Source organism: Acomys minous (assembly GCF_964271855.1).
Source record: "Acomys minous genome assembly, chromosome: 7".
NCBI classification, from domain to species: Eukaryota; Metazoa; Chordata; class Mammalia; order Rodentia; family Muridae; genus Acomys; species Acomys minous.
Genome location: NC_140488.1, coordinates 94,636,152 through 94,655,357, shown reverse-complemented (window position 1 = coordinate 94,655,357; position 19,206 = coordinate 94,636,152). Strand labels below are relative to the sequence as shown.

Genomic DNA, 19,206 nt, shown 5'->3' with positions numbered 1-19,206 from the left:
GTTTGCTCATTGACAGTTTACTTTGGTCTTTGGTGGATTTGTGGGAAGAGTCAGCATTGGATATATTATGTAAGCCTGTCCTTTCTATCTATCTATCTATCTATCTATCTATCTATCTATCTATCTATCTATCTTTGGCTCCCTGCCCCCAGAGACAGGGTTTCTCTGTGTAGCCTTGGCTGTCCCAGACTCACATCGTAGACCAGGCTCACCTCAAATTCACTGAGATCCATGTGCCTCTGCTTCCCCAGTGCTGGGATTACAGGCATGCACCACTGAGCCCTGCCAGTCCTTGCACTTTGCATGAGGACATATAAGGTTTTTTGCAAAGCAAAGGGTACATCCTTAAGAGAGTTGAGACTGATCTGAAGAAAGAGGCAAGAGAAAGGAGTGACTCCGTGTGACACAGGGCTAGACTTGGTGTAGGAGACAAGCAGGCCAAGAGGTTGGAGAAGGGAGTAAAGCCGCCACGGGGCTTTGAGGCCCTGCAGCTGTGTGAAGGAATGTGTGGAGGGCTGTTTCAGGCGGCCAGGGAGCCGCATGGGCAGAATGGCTGTCTTGTTCGACTCCCTGGACTCTACCCAGGCTGTGTTGACACTCATCTCTACTTTATGACTGCCCATCTGTTCCATTTATGCACTAAGGCGTGCTTTCTTAAAATATGGTCAGATTCTGTGGTGTGACTGAATCGGTCCTTTCATTTCTGAAATTTTATTTGCTCTTCTTATTTTGTCAACAAATTTTATGCAAAATAATAAGTTTCCCTGTGTTATTTTCATGTGTATGTGTCATTATACTTTGTTGCTGTTCAGTGCCCTCCTCCACTGCCGTTTCCTATACCCTGTGCACCTCTCTGGCTGGTTTTCTTCTCTCGCCCAAGTAATCCCATCCCCTCCACTTTTGTCACATTTATTCGAACACCCTTCTTTTCCTTCCTCCCATAAGATTTCTTTTTCTTGTATTATGGTATTCCTTCCACTTTCAAGACACCACACACACACACACACACACACACACACACACACACACACAAACAAACAAACACTTATTTACTTACCTTTGTATAGCTGTTTTGGTTCAGCATCAAATGTATGCATATGTGTCATGTATTTCTTTTTATTGGTTCTCCCTCATGCTGTCCTTCATTTCATCCTCCTATCTCTCATCTCCCAGTAATTACCCCTTCTGCCTTTTCTATTCTATGTATTTCATGGTCTTTTATTTTCTTTTTTTAAAAAAATATTTTATTTTATTTAAATTTATGTGCTTTGGTGTGAGGGTGTCAGATCTTGGAGTTACAGACAGTTGTGAGCTGCCATATGGGTGCTGGGAATTGAACCTGGGTCCTTTGGAAGAGCAGTCAGTGCTCTTAACCACCGAGCCATCTGTCCAGCCCTCCATGGTCCTTTCTATTTTTCATCTCACTTAAGCTCTTTTCCTTTCTTTTCCCAATCTCCCCTCTAGTTTTGTATCCTATAGACATACATAAAAACACACACAAGCATAAACACACATATATAATGTTTTTGAAACTATGTTTTCAACTTTTTATACATTTTTAGAGGCTAAGAAAGGCATTTGTTGGCAGGTGAGGAAACATACATATAGCAGACACACAGAGAGAAAGACTTTCTGTGAAACAGAGCGGGGCTTGGGAGGCCAAAGAGCCAGTCTTTCCTGGACAGCTGGGGGTTTTAAGGCCTCTGAAGAGTCTTCCACCCATAATTTAGGCTTGGTCAGTTTGAAGGGCACTAGGATGGTTGATTGGCCCCAAACTGTTATGTAACATGTCCAGATCCAGCCTTGAACTTGCTGAGCCTGTCCATCATTAGGGGCCTGCTGGTGGGAGAGGCTTTGTCTCAGGTTAGGAGGGCGAGGAAGAAGCTAGAGATCTTGGATATTTGCCACCTTTCTTACCTAGCCATGACCCCTCTCCCCATCTGTCTGCCTAGCAGGGAGTCAGTCTGTCTAACTCCTGGTCTCATTCCCCCTCTCAGAGGTCAGCCTAACTGCTCTTAGGGGGTTTGGTGTGGTCATCACTCTTACCAGTTGACAAAGGGTTGATGATGGGGATCAGGAGTCAGAGTACACTAGAGAAGGGTCTACTTAAGGGGTCATAATGGGATATAACAGATGATGGTCCAGTGAGTAAGACAGCTATTTGGCGATACTGTGTCTCTTTGGAGAATGCCATATGATTGAATAGCACTATCGTCTACTATAAGATGTACACCATGGAGGAGGTCATTTGTCTGGTTCAAGACTTCAAGGGGCCTTGAGAGATGGCTCAGAGGTTAAGATCACTGGCCATTCTTCCAGAGGTCCTGAGTTCAATTCCCAGAAACCACATGGTGGCTCACAACCATCTATAATGAGGTCTGGTGCCCTCTACTGGCGGGCAGGTGTACATTCAGGCAGATCACTGTATACTTAATAAACAAATCTTAAAAAAAAAAGACTTCAAGGAGCCTTTCATCAGCCACTTAAGTTTAGAATTTAGCCTCTGAGTTTCTTTGACTGAAGGCTAGCTTGATCCAGTTGTCCATGAGGCAAGCCAGTGGAGAGTGTGAAGAAATCTTGGGAGGATTTTGTCCCCATCTTGATGAGTTGGTGGTCCTCAAAAGAAATTTCAAGAAAAAGTCCCAAAATGATGCTACCATTGTCAGGAGAAATCCAGAGATGAGACATCTGAAATGATAAAGTCTCCAAATTATACAATCTAGGAGTCTTGTCTGGGTTTTTTTCTCTGCCACTTAAAGAATTTAAAGGCTAGAAAAACCTGAAGGACAACAAGTAGCCGCAGGGAAATCTCACTGCAGACAGACTTAGCAGTTAAGGAAGGCATTTTACTGAGGGTGAGGACAGACACACACGCAGCAGACACATAGAGAAAAAGACCCTCTGTGAAACAGAGGGGGAACTCAGGGAGGCAAAAAAAAAAAAAAACCTTTAAAAAAATAGACTTTTAATCGAAAAAGATTACATCACTTACCCCCTTCTCTTTCCTCCCTCCCTTCCCTCCCATGTCTCCCCCTCAAATTAATAGCCTCTTTTTCTTTGACTTTTATTGCTACATAAATACATACATATATGTGTATGAACAAATATATAAATATATCATGCTGAGTCTGTTTTGTTGTTTGTGTATGAATGGCTTCAGGGCTGGCCACTTGGTACTGCATAACCAATTCAGGAGCCCATCCCTGGAAGAGGCCAATTCTCCCTCTCTCAGCAGTCATTAGTTGCTTGTAGTTCTTCATCCAAGGATGATGTTCCATGACTCCCCTCCCCCATATTCTGCATTAACATGATAACTATTGATATTGCCATTGCTTCTCTTGTTTATGTGGACATTTCTATGAGAGGTCTTCGCAGCAGACTTCCTGGTATTCTTGCTCTAACAATCTTTCCAGCTTTTCTTCCATGACGTTCCCTGAGCCATAGATACAGGAGCTGTGACATAAGTGCATCCACTGGGGCTGGAGAGATGGCTCAGAGGTTAAGAGCACTGACTGCTCTTCCAGAGGTCCTGAGTTCAATTCCCAGCAACCACATGGTGGCTCACAACCATCTATAATAAGATCTGGTGCCTTCTTCTGGCCTGCAGGCACACATGCGGGCAGAATACTGTATCATAAATAAATGACTGTTAAAAAAAAAGATTGAGAAAAACTCACCTATCAGTACTGTGGCCTCTGCTCGCAGGTGAATGGCTATGCTGAGCTATTCTAACATCAGAACAAAGCTGTTTTTGCCTTTGAACAGGCTGACTCAGAAGGACACAGCTGTTCTCATGTAGGACCAGACACAATCCATTTTAAGTAGTCCTGGCTGCTGTCCACCGTAGAAACTTTCATTCCTTCCGTCTTTTTTTCTTAACCCTTGTTTTTTCTTTATGACTATGGGTGTTTCTTCCTCTGTCTTGTCACTTGTGTTGGCTATTGCATCGGGGATTAATTTAAATCCCCCAAACAGTTGGGTACACAGGGTATACCTGTGAGGGATTTTTTCTTTTTCTCTTTCTTTCTTTCTTTCTTTCTTTCTTTCTTTCTTTCTTTCTTTCTTTCCTTCTTTCTTTCTTTTTGAGAAAGAGTTTCTCTGTGTAGCCTTGCCTGTCCTGGACTCACTTTGTAGACCAGGCTGGCCTCGAACTCACAGTGATCGACATGCCTCTGCCTCCCAAGTGCTGACACATTACAGGCATGCACCACCACACCTGGCTCATGAGAGATTTTTCTTAATTAAAGCTTTTGGGAAGACCTTTCTTTAATCTGGATCCTTTGAGGTGATAACATTCACCTTTAATCAGAGCCACAGCTTTGGGTGACAGCCTACATATATAAAGTATATAGAAGGAAGCTCTCTCCCTTTACTTGTTTGCACTAGATATTGACTAGGAAGTTTTCATTCCTTTACCGTCAATAGAGCCTAGTTCTTTGGAATTCTGGTGTGTATTGAAGACCAGCTGAAACATCCAGCCTCATGGACCAAACAACTACTAGATTCTTCAACTTTCTATTGGTAGACAGCCATGGTTGTACCAGCTGGACCACAGCTTGGGAGACATTCTAATAAATTCACTTTAACAATAAATTAAAGCTGGGCATGGTAGTACACACCTTTAATCCCAGCACTCGGGAGGCAGAGGCAGGTGGATCACTGTGAGTTCAAGGCCAGCCTGGTCTACAAAGCAATTGCAGGACAGCCAAGGGTACACAGAGAAACCCTGTCTCAAAAAACAATAAAAATTTATAATGTAGGAAGAAATTATGCTGGTATAGCAAAGTGGTGGTAGTGATTTCTTTTCTTAGGTCTATGACCTCACTAGCCCCAGGAAGTTGACTAGATTAAAAAAAATTATTTATTTATTTTATTGTGTATATAGTGTTCTTCCTGCATGTACACCTGCAGACCAGAAGAGGGCAGGCATCAGATCACATAGATGGTTGTGAGCCACCATGTGGTTGTCAGGAATTGAACTCAGGACCTCTAGAAGAGCAGCCAGTGCTCTTTACCTCTGAGCCATCTCTCCAGCCCCATTGGTTAGGTTTTTAGTAGCAAGCATGATTCCCCTATTGTTGAATGGGCCCTAAGTCCAGTAAGACAGCTGTTGGTTACCACTTATATGTGAGTGTCGCTTATTGCATCTTTACATATGTCTTGTTATGTTGACCATTGTTTGTCACAGGCACTGCAGCTGGGTGGGACTGTTAACTGTTCCCTTGGCAGTTTAAATAGTATTTTCTGGAATCATGGATGCTAGACTGTGGGAAGGAGGCTTTCCAGTTAGATCTAGCTCAAACAATTCAAGTCCTGTGTGACCTGAGTGCATGGTGTCTTCAGCAAAATAGGGGATTTTACCTTCAACCTCCAAGAGGCAAAGAAGGGCAACAGTAGTCTATATTTTTTGGGAGTCACTTGTACTACCCTGGCCCACCATTTGAAAGGGCATTTCTCATACCTGGAACTGGGGGTTTTGTTAGTGTATTTAAAAAAAAATATTTATTTATTACATATACAATGTTTTGCCTGCTTGTAGCCCTGCAGGCCAGAAGAGGGCACCAGATCACATTATAGATGGTTGTGAGCCACCACGTGGTTGCTGGGAATTGAACTCATGACCTCTGGAACAGCAGTCAGTGTTCTTAACAACTGAGCCATCTCTCCAGCCCATAGTCTATTTTTTTTCTGAGACAGGATTTCTTTGTGTAGTCTTGGCTGTCCTAGACTCACTTTGTAGACCAGGCTGGCCCCGAACTCACAACGATCTGCCTGCCTCTGCCACCCAAGTGTTGGAATTAAAGGTGTGCGCCACCACGCCTGGCATTAGTCTATTTTTTAAAATATGAAAATTTAGGGCTGGAGAGATGGCTCAGAGGTAAAGAGCACTGGCTGCTCTTCTAGAGGTCCTGAGTTCAATTCCCAGCAACCACATGGTGGCTCACAAGCATCAATAATGTGATCTGGTGCCCTCTTCTTGTCTGCAGACAGACATACAAGCAGAGCACTGTATACATAATAAATAAATAAATTTAACAGAAGAAAATTTATTACTGTTTCTATAGTTAAAATTTATGATCATAGCCTTTCCTTCTTGGCTTTGTACAGGCCCAAAAGATACACACTGGCTACTTTAATAGTCTTAAAGCAGACTCCAGGGATTCGACCTACAACATGACCTTTAGACCAAATCCAGCAACCAGAACATCATCGTTTTCCTCAATGAGTTTCAAGCAGCCATCACTGGGCATGAACACCGTGATTTTCTTGCTGTTCCTGATGACATGCACCCTGACACACTTCCGGAGAGCAGAATTTGGTTGTTTGGCTTCAACCTCTACTTTTTTCCAGCACAGTTCCCTTTGCATGAGAAGGATTGGTCCTCAGAGTTCTGCCCAAATGAGTTATTATTATTATTTTTGGTATTGTTTGTCATTCCACTTCTGGCCCTGTTTGTGATTGTGAAGCTTCCTGGCAGTGTGAAAACCACGACAGTAGCTGGAGAGAGAGAAGGGCGGTGAGGGAAGGGAGAGGAGAAGAGAGAGAGAACTTGTCTACATATGGTACTTGTGGAGAGCCTTATCAATGCACACACATGTGCGCACGTGCGTGTGTGCTGTCTATAATTATAATTTTAGGCAAATATAAGATAATATATTTAGGCAAATATACAATAATGATTCCTTGAGGTTTTGTTATTTGTCTCTTGCCTTTCCTTCTCTTCTGTATTGAACCTTCCCAATCCTCACTTTACACTTCAAATCACCTGAATCCTGCCATTGCCCCCTTATGACTCCTCCAACTCCATATATGGTCCCTTTGTGCTTTCCTGATTTCTGTTGTTATTTTATGTTGTATACTCACATCTGGAGCTTTGGATCTAGGAACTAATTGCAGATGAGAGCAAACACATGTATATATAATTTCAAATCGAGTGTTTGTATATGAAAGAAACCATGCTGTGCTGTATTTGTCTGTCTGGCTTATTTCACTTAATGTAATGATTTCCAGTTGCATCCATTTTCCTGAAAGTGTCATGATTTCATTTTTCTTTATGGATCCCAAATATTCCATTGTGTATATGTGCCTCATTTTCTTTTAAAAATTATTTTTTGTGTGTGTATGGGTGCTTTGCATGTATGTCTGTACACCAAGTGCACACACTGTCCGTGAAAGTCAGAAGAAGGTATGGGATCCTCTGGAACTGGATTTATTAGTGGGTTGTGAGGCAGGAGAGCATCAGCAAGCATCATCTGAGCCATCTCTCTAGCCCTGTGCATCATTTTCTTTAGTCATTCATCTGTTGCTAGTCATCTAGGCTGGTTTCATTACCTGCGTATTGTGAATGGTGCAGCTATAAATATGAATGTACAAATATCTCTGTGGTATGCTGACTTAGAATCCTTTGGGTATATTCCCATGTGGTATTTCTATGGTCTGTTTATTGAGGAACCACAATAGTGATTTCCACAGCTGCAGTACAAGCTTACATACTTGTAACTTAGTGGTAAATGAGTTCCTTTTCCCTCACATCTTTGCCAGTGTTTGTTATTGTTTGTTTTCTTAGTGATAGTCACTCTAACTGAAGTAAGATGGAATTGCAAAGCAGTTTCAATTTGCATTTCCTTGATGGCTAAGGATGTGCAACTTGTTTTTAAGCATTTTTTGCCATTTGTATTTAATTTTTCCATGTTATATATTTTGATCATATAATCTTCCTTGTCCCAACTCTTCTCAGAGCCTCCCCATTTTCCTACCCAACCAGCTCTCTCTCTCAGAAACAAAAAACAAAACAACAACAAAAAATGAAAGTCAAAACAAACTAAAAAATAAAGAAAAAAAATAAAACAAAAAGTACTAAAGCAAACAAACAGAAAGCTCACAAAAAACATGGAGTCTGAGCCAGACATGGTGGCACATGCCTTTAATCCCAGCACTCAGGAGGCAGAGGCAGGCGGATCGCTGTGAGTTCGAAGCCAGCCTAGTCTACAAAGTGAGTTCAGGACAGTCAGGGCCACACAGAGAAACTCTGTCTCAAAAAACAAACAAACAAAAAAAGATTTCCTCCCTGATTTATTCAATAATACATTCAAGAGTGTATTCTTTACTCTTTAAGTATTTGCTTTGGTTTTATTGCACCATGATTGAATACAATACAAGAGGATTTTTAAAATTCTTTTGTTTGTCAAAAGCTGATTTGTGGCTTGCGTATGTGTGCACATGTTTGTGTGCATATGGAGGACAGACGCCAATATTGGCTTTCTCAATTATTTTTCACCTTGTTGTTTGAGACAGTCTCTCACTGTATGTGGAGCTTGTTGATGTAGCTACCCTGGCTAGCCAGCGACTTCCCAGAATCCTCCTTATTCTGCCTCTCCAGCAGTCACATGCTGTCACACTTGGCTTTTTGCATCGGTGCTGGTTATTGAACTCAGATCCTCATGGTTACATGGTAAGCACTTTATTGACAGAGCTGACTCCCCAGCCCTGAATGTCGTCTAGTTTATAGAAGGTTCCTTGGGCTTCTGAAAAGAATTTGTACTTCATATCTGCCAGATGGAATATTCTGTATGTGTCTCTTAAGTTCATTTGATCTATCATTTAACTTGGAGGTTTCTTTGTTGATTTTCAATTTGAACACATCTAAAGATATGGGGGAGGAAAGTTTATTTCTGCTTACAGTTCAACATGACAGTCCACCATCAAGGAAAGTCAGGGCAGGAACTCAAGGCAGGAACCTGGATGCAGGAACAGAAGCAGAAGTCATAGAGGGCGGTGTACTGGCTTTCCCCTCATAGTTTGCTTAGCCTGATTTCTTACACATACAAGGAGCACTTTCCCAGAGATGGCACCACATACAATAAGTTGGATCTTCCCACATAACATCAATCATTAAACAAGAAAAACATCCCACACACTTGCCCATAGGCCAATCTTTTGGAGGCATTTTCTCGGTTGAGGGTCTCTGCTCTCAACTGACTCTACTTTGTGTCAAGTTGACATAATCCTAATCAGCACACTTTTCACCTTTTATGACTATTAATGTTTATTTTTTGTGAAATTAGAAGTCCTGATATCTTGGTGCATATGTATTTCCAATTATTGTTTTGAGCTAAAACTTTGAGGAGTCTATTGAATAAGAGTAGTGAAAAAGGGCACCTTTGCTTTATTTCAGAGGAAATGCTTGGTTTCCTCCCCCCATTTAGTTTAGTGTTGGCTATAGGTTTCTTTTTTTTTTTAAATGATTCCTTGAAATGTTTGGAGACAGGGTCTCTCTGTGTAGCCTTGGCTGTCCTGGACTCACATTGTAGACCAGGCTGGCCTCGAACTCACAGCGATCCGCCTGCCCCTGCCTCCTGAGTGCTGGGATTAAAGACGTGCACCACCACACCCGGCCTTTTTGTTGTTGTTGTTGTTTTGCTTGTTTGTTTGTTTGTGGCTAAATTAAACTTTACTTCAGTATGGTTTTCCTGCCTGGATATATAATTCTTTTTTGACTGCAAGTGTACAGTGCCACAATCAGCCTTTCTGGTACTCTGGTCTCTCTCCTTCCTTCCTTTTCTCTGCCCACCTCCCCCTGCCCCCATTTCTTTTCTGCAGTACTGTGGACTGAATGGAGGGTTTCATGCATAATTAGCAAAGTTCTCTTCCACTGAGAAGATCTCAAAAGATGAATATTCTAATAGATCATAGGGAGGAGAGAAAAGCCATCCTCCTGAACTCAAGGTGACTAAGATGTTGATGGACTTACTTCTATTTCTCATAGTTTTTTTTTTTTTTTACCTCCTTATGTCAATCAACTTTTCTTTTTTACAGCCAGACATTATTTATTGAGCCTTTTCTCACTTAAATACCATCTCCTGATAGCATATCGCAAACAGCACTTTATAGCCACTCATTATTAGTGGTATCATTACTATTGGTGTCGGTGATGGTAGTAATACGGGGACTAGCACCTTGTCCCACACATGCTAGGCAAGTTCTGTGCCACTCTGCGTTTCCTATCCTCACTTTTTTTTTCTTACTTTGGTCTTTATTTCTTTTTTCTTTTTTTGGTTTTTCAAGACAGGATTTCTCTGTGTAGCCTTTGCTGTCTTGGACTTGCATTGTAGATCAGGTTGGCCTTGAACTCACAGCGATCCCTCTGCCTCTGCCTCCCAAGTGCTGGGATTACAGGCATGTGCCATCACACCTGGCCTTATTTTGGTTTTTCAAGACAGGGTTTTTCTGTGTAGTCCTGGAAGTCACTCTGTAGACTAGGCTGGCCTTGAACTCACAAAGTCTTCCCATCTGCTTCTGCTCCCCGAGTGCTGGGATTAGAGTCATGTGCCACCACTGCCTGGCTCCTATCCTCACTTTTAAGTTTTCCATTGAGATAAGGTCTCACTGAGTTGCCCAGGCTGGGCTTGAACTTGCTATCCTACTCCTCCAGCTTTCTGTATAGCTGAGATCAGAGGCTGACTAACAGGCCCAGCATGCCTCTGCAACAGTCCTTGACCAGCTTTGCTATGCTGTAAGCTTTTTCATTAACACTTTGACACACACCCATTCTATATTTAGGAGTCTGTAGGATTAGGATGAAGATCTTGGATTATTTTAAAAGATTTTTTTAACCAATTCTGGTTTTGGCTCCCCTAAACCCTACACATCACCTTCCCTCCAGTGCCTAAGCCTTTCTGGGGTTCTAGAACATGAGTCATTTTGCTTTGTGTAACTTCCTACCCAGTAGCCTAGTCTTTCTGCTTCATTATGTGTCAATTAACAGTTGGCCATCTACTCTCTAGCTTAAATAAACTCCACTCGCTCTCATATTTTATCTGCTGTTGTATTTGACTGGGGGATTCTATTTCTCTGTGTGGACCCCAAAAATGTCTCCTTTGGCTGGGACATTTTTTCTACTGGGTGTTGAAGAAAGGTGTATGTGTGTGTGTGTGTGTGTGTGTGTGTGTGTGTGTGTGTGTGTGTGTGTATCTAATTCTGGGTTGATCATATATATGATAAATTTGCTTTGTTTAAGTAGAATTGAATATGATTTTAAGATACACTCCCAAATCAAAATACATCATTGTATCAGTGAGTCCTTTCAACATATGAAAAGTTGAGAGAGGGTGATTGGGTTCTTTGTGCCTCAATATCTCCTTCTTCTTTAAAGGTAAGAGTCTCATGTAACCCAGGCTAGCCTTGAAATCTTGGTGTAGCCATGAATGACCTTCAACTTCAGATCCTCTTCCCTCCATTTCTTGAGTGCTGAGATTACAGGTGTATGCCACAACATCTGGTGCTGGGGATTGCATCCAGGGCTTTGTGTTTGCTAGGCAAGCAGTAGGCATACCCAGGCCCCCTCCATCTGATTGCTTCTATATTTATTATCTCTCTCTCCCTCTGTCCCACCGTCCATCCATCCATCCCTCCCACCCCCCATCTCGTATAAGAGTTCAGGTAGGCCGGGTGGTGGTGGTGCATACCTTTTAGTCCCAGCACTCAGCAAGCAGAGGCAGGTGGATCGCTGTGAGTTTGAGGCCAGCCTAGTCTACAAAGCGAGTCCAGGACAGCAAAGGCTACACACAGAAACCCTGTCTCTCAAAAAAAAAAAAAAAAGGGTTGGGGTAGGAGGTAGGCACATGTGTGAAGGTCACAAGAAAGACAACTTGTAAGAGTCAATTCTCTCCAAGTGGGTTCCAGGAATCAAACTCAGACAAAGCAAGTACCTTTACCCACTAAGTGATCTTTGTAGTTTTATTTATTATTATGTTGATGTTTGTTTTGAGGCAGGGTAATATATAGGCTACGTGGCCTCTGACAAGCCATATACTTGAGGATTACCTTGAGCTTCCTGCCTCCACCTGCCAAGGACTAGAATTCTGAAATTACTGGTATATGCAAATGTGTGTGTAGTTATATTAACTTAATTTCTCCATGTACTATGAGTCAAGTATATGGCTCCTTCCCCAGTAGGTTCCTACCATGTTGCCTAGGCTAGCCATGAAGCCCTGATCTCCTCTTGCCTTTGCCTTATAAAGGCTGGAATGACAAGTTTGCACTGTCAGTCATACTTGGCCAAAGTATTTATTTCTCCTCAAACTGATTTTTTTTTTGGTCAGGAAAGAATCTTAAAAAAAAAAGATTTGTTTATTTATTATTTATACAATATTCTGCCTGCAGGCCAGAAAAGGGCACCAGATCTCTTTATATAGATGGTTATGAACCACCATGTGGTTGCTGGGAATTGAACTCAGGATCTTTGGAAGAGCAGCCAGTGCTCTTAACCTCTGAGCCATCTCTCCAGCCCCTCAAACTGATTCTTGAGTAGGCATGTGATTCAGTTCTACCTAGCCAATAAAGCCAAGTAGACAATTGGTGGCAAGACATATAAGAGTTAGGCACGTGCATGTATATGGTTGGAATAATTGGGAGATATTGTCAAGTCTAAAAACAGAGTTAACATGGTAGCAGGTAGGTACAGTGTTGCATGCCTGTAGTTGCAGCACATGGAAGGCAGAGGCAGGAAGATTAGGAGTTCAAAAGTTGTCCTCGACTGCCTTAAAACTGAGGCCAATGTGGGTCACAGGAAGAAGACCCTGCCTCAGAAAAAAAAATCCAACTATTTAGGGACAGGAGAGATGGTTCAATAGTTAAGAGCACTTGCCACTCTTGCAGAGGATCGGAGTTTGGTTCCCAGCACCTATGCTGGGTGGCTGCTTTTAATTCCAGGTCTAATGGATCATCCCATCTGGTCTCCTTGGGCACCTGCATGAATGCACACACACACACACACACACACACACACACACACACACACACACACACAGGCACACATGCATGCATCCACATAAATAAAAGTAAAAAAATTAATAGGATGTACTCCCCTCTGTCTCAGTTTCTTGGTAAGTGAAGTCTTTCGTGGGACATGCCCCTTGGGCTAGTATGCAGATATAAGTGAGTATATACCATTTGAGTCTTTCTGCTTCTGGGTTAACTCACTCATTATGATCATTTCTAGTTCAATCCATTTGTCCACAAATTTCGGGAATTCCTTGTTTTCAATAGCTGAGTAGTATTCCATAGTGTATATGTACCACAGTTTCTTTATCCATTCTTCTACTGAGGGACACTTAGGCTGTTTCCATGTTCTGGCTATTATGAATAAGGCTGCTATGAACATGGTTGAGCAAAATTTCTTGTTGTGTGCTGAAGCATCTTCTGGGTATATTCCAAGGAGTGGAATAGCTGGGTCTTGAGGAAGCCCTATTCCCAGTTTTCTGAGATAGCACCAGATAGATTTCCAAAGTGGCTGTACTAGTTTGCACCCCTACCCAGATCTAGCCAATGGGCAGAACGTTCTCCACAGTTGAGTGGAGAGTTGGGTAAGACTTTCACACGTACTCTGGTGCCTCATATTTGACCATTTTCCCTGGAGGGGGAGACCTAGTGGCACTCGGTGGAAGGATAGCAGGTTACCAAGAAGAGACTTGATACCCTATGAGCATTTACAGGGGAAGGAAATCCCCCTCAGGAACAGTCATAGGGGAGGGGAATAAGGGGAAAATGGGAGGGAGGGAAGAATGGGAGGATACAAGGGATGGGATAACCATTGAGATGTAACAAGAATAAATTAATAAAAAAATAAAAAAAATTAAAAATTAAAATCCAAATAAACAAATAAGCACACACAGAAACAATTGTGACACTATAACTTTACATCTGAATTATGTTAAGTGCTGGAGACAATTGCAATTCTGTTTTTGTTCCGTGAGCCCAGTTTGACTCACCTAGCAAAATCCTGCAATCCTGCTCACACAGCTACTGCTCCCCAAGTCATTTTTACCCAGAGGAAAAATGGTTCTTGTAGCTTGGGGATTCAGGGATCAACAAAAGAAATCATGGAACACTCTTCACTCATGGGGCTTATTGCACAGGCCTGGGTAATGTCCTGCAGAAATATCTGAAGAGCAGAGCAAGTCCTTGTTCATACAGAATGCCACTGATAGTGGGTGATGGTCACAGTCAATTGATAGGCAAATACTTAGTCCCTCTTTTGTGCACATGTCTACTAACTCTGTGAGTTATTTTATGAAGTTCTTGGCAATAGAACAGCTTGAACTGTCAACATCCTGTGAAGCACAATTTTTAGTTGATTCTGGAAAAATCTTAGCTAGTTCACCAGAAAGGTCATTGTGCTTTGTTTTGGAAAAGGATTCAAGGGCTCTGGTGTTTTCCTGATGCTATTTGTCAGTTTCCTAACAGACAAAGTATAAGAGGCTATGGAAGAAATAGCATCTAATGTTCATAGAATTGTTGTGGTTTTTTTTGTTGCTATTCTTTGTCATCTGCACATCACTCTATTTTCTTATTTTTCCCACTGTGATGATACAGAGCCCCGTGTTATCTACATGATTTCTACATAATGCTTGAGTTTATAAACATATTCTGTGCTGTAGTATTTCTTCCTTCACATTGATAGTTTTATTTTATTTAAATAATAATTTTTATTCTTTGAGAGCCCCATACATTTATAGAATGTGTATCATTCATATTCATCCACCACGACCTCCCTTTAAGTCTCCCTACAGCACCCAACCTCATCTCCCTTCAAGTTTCAGGTTTTCTTTCTTTTTCTTTCTTTCTTTCTTTCTTTCTTTCTTTCTTTCTTTCTTTCTTTCTTTCTTTCTATGAGTAGCCATCCAAATCCAATTAGTGCTGTCCATATGCCACATGGGGGGTGGTGTACGAGCAACCTATGTGTCCATATTCCCAAAGGAGAGTGACTCTCCCTCCCCCAGTAGCCACCAACTGCTAATAGTCCTTTGGTAGGACTGGGGCCTCAGGGGGCTCTCTTCCATCCATGCGGGAATGTTGACTGTTTAATCTTGTTCATTGTAATATTGTTTTGTTTTGTTTTGTTTTTTTTCTCCCCGAGATATGGTTTCTCTGTTTTAGCCCTGGCTGTCCTGGAACTCACCATGTAGATCAGACTGGTCTCAAACACTCAGAGATCTGTCTGCCTCTGCCTCTTAAATGCTGTTACTAAGCATGTGTGTCAACATGCCTGGCTTTGTGGTGTGTGTGTGCACACGTGTGACTGACGAGCTCTTGTAGCCAGGGCTGGCCTTGAATTCCTGATCCTACCTCATCTACTTTCCAAGTGCTGGGATTACAGGCATGTATTACCACACCTAGCTCAAGGGAATAATCTTTTGGTTGGAAATTTTTTGATAAGGATTTCACTATGTACCCCAGACACCTCAAACTTGAGGTTCTCTTGTTTCTGAGTGCTGGTGTTACAGGCATGGGCCATCATCCCAACTTTGATGAAATATTGATCCATTTTTACAAATTGCCGAAGAATAACAAAAATTGAAAATCAAACAAATTCAAGCAATGGTAAATGGCATAAAATATATTGGCTGAAGCCAGGCGTGGTGGTGCACACCTATAATCCCAACATTTTGGGAGGCAGAGGCAGGCGGATCTCTGTAAATTAGAGGCCAGCCTTATCTACAAATCGAATCCAGGATAGCCAAGGCTACACAGAGAAACCTTGTCTCAAAACACACACACACACACACACACACACACACACACACACACACACACACACACAAGCTGAAATCAAATGCATCCTAGCAACTAAATATTAATTACAAAAGGAACTGATTTGGGGGGGGGGTTGAGACAGAGTTTCTCTGTGTAGCTTTGGCTGTCCCGGAACTCTCTGTAGACCAGGCTGTCCTTAAACTCACAGAGATTCATCTGCTTCTGCCTCTGCCTTCTGAATGCTGAGATTAGAGATATATGCCACCACTGCCTAGCTAGGAAATGACTTGTTAAATCTGTTTTTCTCCCTCCTTTTTCGTGGTGCTGAGAATTGAAACCAAGGCCTTAAATGTACTACGCAAGCACTGTACTGATGAGCTGTGTTCCCAGGCCTGATACAATTTTTTTCATATTAGTGTGTGTGTGTGTGTGTGTGTGTGTGTGTGTGTGTGTGTGTGTGTGTTGCCTTTACGTGCATGTATGTTGTGTTTGGATGCATTTGGAGGCCTGAGATCAACACTGGGTGGTTTCTTCGGTTGCTCTCCACCTTATACATAGAGGCAGGGTCCCTCACTGAACTGGAGTTTGTTCTTCTGGCTAGTCTTGTTAGCCAGTATGCTCCAGGTATCCCGTCTCTGCCCCTCACACACTGAGATTATACGCACACACCATCATACTTTCCCTGCATTTACATGGGTGCTGGGATCTCCATGTTTGTGGGACAAGCATTTCACTCATGAAGACATCACCCAAGCCCCCTGATGAAGTGTTTTATTTATTTATTTATTACTTTTTATGGTAAGTATGCAAACTTTGGGATTGTAATGATAGCTGAGGATATAATGAGATTTTTTTTAGATCACAAATTTTCTTACATTTAAAATTACATGTGTGTGGACACAACTGTTTTTCCTTCAAGACCCCTGGAGTGTGCATGGACACTTTTATGTACTCTAAGCATCATCAGTAGTCTGAGGATTGTACTTGGCCAACATTTCTCAGAGGATACTTGGTAGTGGGGAACAAAGAGGTAACTGAGGTCAGGAAAGCCTTGACAGTGGAAAAGAGAACTGTTAACATCAATGGTATGATTTGCCAAAGCATGAACAGTTTGTCAGGTTGGCAGAGAGTATGTTAGAAAACAGATTTTAGCAAATTAGAACTGATGCATTCCAATGCAACAATTTATTTTTATTTTTTACTAATTAAACATGTTAAAATTTTTTACATATACATTTATATTATTCCACATTTATACAATAAACTTCCTATAGCAAGAAGAACCATGACACAATCAGGAATTATATAAATGTTACATTCTTAGTGTTTTGGCTATTTGTATTTGACAGCCTTGAAGAAAACATCTTTCCTATCTTGGTGTGTCTAAAATTCTGAATGTAAATCAATCTCCATCACATCTTGTCATTATCAACTTAAAACATCTATCTAGACCTATAAACATCTTAAACCCTAAACAACTAAGCTTCATTGTAAAACTAAGCTGCCCGGTCTTCAACTCCATCAGAGACTTGAGAAGGAATAAACTTGATTACCTGAATATGTCAGGAGTGCAGGTTAGCAGTTTTCCAAATGAGAAGATGACAAAGACAGTTTTATACCTGAACAGTCACTCAAAACTATAATGTTGGAGCATCTTTTCCAGCCTTCTGGCCCAGTATATCTGACAGACATATTTGTGAGGCAGACACTGTTGAGGACTTGCTTACCCTGTCTTGGCAGAGTTTGGCTGTCGACTCTGCCTGCATCCAAGCTTGTCCCTTTTTAGGCAGAATTCTGTCAGTGGCAAGAAACGAGGACATTTTCCCCAGTGGCTTATTTGCCACATTTGAAGCCATCTCCATAAAGAGGTTCTTTGATGCTCATCATCTTCTTTGAGGTAGGTTGGGTGTTGCCAGGAGTTAACCTGTCTCATTGTCAGTGAATCTTTAAAATAATAAAAACAATTAAAATGCCATATTCTGCATTTTTGAAGACCTTATCTAAACAGTTTACTTTTTAACTAAGAGAACTGAAATTGTGGTAGAATACACACAGCACAGAACCGATCATTTTAAAGAGAACACTTTAATAGTATTCTATGTTTTCACATTGTTGTATTATAGGCCTCCAGAACTTTAAAAAAACATTTCCTCTTAAAAAGTATTTATTTATTATGTATATACCATTCTGTCTACATGTGTGCCTGCCTGCCAGAAGAGGTCATCAGATCCCAGTATTGATGGTTGTGAGCCAACCTGTGTGGTTGCTGGGAGTTGAACTCAGAACGTCTAGAGGAGCAGCCAGTGCTCTTAACCTCTGAACCATCTCTCCAGGCCATCCAGAACTTTTTTATCTTGTAAAACTTAAATTCTATAGCCATTAAGCAAAAATTATTTCCCTTCTCTTCCCCACCCTTGAAAATTGCCATTCTTATTTCTGTCTCTATCAAATTATTGACTTTGGATATCTTATATAGTGAAATCGTAAAGTGAATGTCTGTGATTTTTCTTTTCTTTTCTTTTCTTTTTTTTTTTTTTTTTAACAATTAGAGATCTGAAGTGATTTTACTTTTATTTCCTTCATTTTAAGCCAATCATGAAATTTCACAGTGATTTCTGGGGTGGAGCGGAAAGTAGGCCCCATTCAGAACCGTCGAGGCTGTGGCCTGGTTGGCCTGAGAAGTTGAAGCTGGAGGAGCACGGACTGCCCCGCCTCCTGGCAGGGAGGGGAGAGCCAGAGAGCTGGTGTCCTCAGTCGCTTCCAGCTTCTGCAGCTCAGTCAGGCCATCATCACTGGCTGTGGCCAGCGAGTTGGCGATCAGCTCAGCTGCCTTGGAGTCTCCCTCATCCTGTTGAGTCATCTGTTTGGCTTCTACCGCTTCTGTGAACTCCTTCCCAAAGTCAGATGTGTCAGGGACACCTGCCTGGAGACCAGCTCTCTCTGGGTAATCAATTCTCCAGCGTCGAAGCGAGCCACCACCAACTTGAGGATCTCTGTGGTGATAGATGGCAGCACTCACTTATCGCTCATCGTAGTCCTCGCTGATGCTGGTGTAGATACAAGGAAGCTGGCTGGCCACTGGCCAGAAGAGGATGCACAGTGTGATGTTGAGAGCAGCAGTCAAAGATAATTGGTTTCTGTACCCAAGGGATGAGAAAGTGAGTCCCTTCCCCTACCACAATGTCCTGTACTCCACAGAATCGGTCGAAGATGACAGTTCTGTGCCCAGCATCCACGTTATATAAGGCAGAGCTCACCATGCCTCCTGCAACTGCTAAAGCCAGGCCGAACTTTCTGATGGACTCAAACACCTTGGCAGCCATGACTCCTTCTGTTGCATCCACTCACACTCACTTTCACTCTCGTCTGTGATTTTTCTATTTCACCCAGTAAATCCATATTACAGGATATGTGAGACTTTTCTTTTTTTCAGGGTGTGTAATCTTCCACTCTATGTACACACTAGATTTTGTTAATTCATTCTTCTAGCAATGGACCTTTTGGTCACCACAATTAGCTTTGGAAATGTGGTTATTATTTTTATGTATTTACAACCTTCTTCATTCTTATGTAAACAGAGGCAGAAATTTCATTTAGTTAAAAAACAAGCCAAGGGCAGCGGGATATGAATATCACTGACAGAATTTGGGAGGGGGAGGTGGAAAGATGAGG

At 41.9% G+C, this 19,206-nt stretch overlaps 1 pseudogene across 1 annotated transcript; it reads right to left on the bottom strand.

Moving 5' to 3' along the window:
* Window positions 1-18,127: 18,127 nt before the first annotated feature.
* LOC311601249 (prohibitin 1-like) lies at window positions 18,128-18,891 on the bottom strand (annotated as a pseudogene). The gene has a single exon. The product of its transcript is annotated as a prohibitin 1-like (transcript).
* Between the last annotated feature and the right edge of the window lie 315 nt (window positions 18,892-19,206).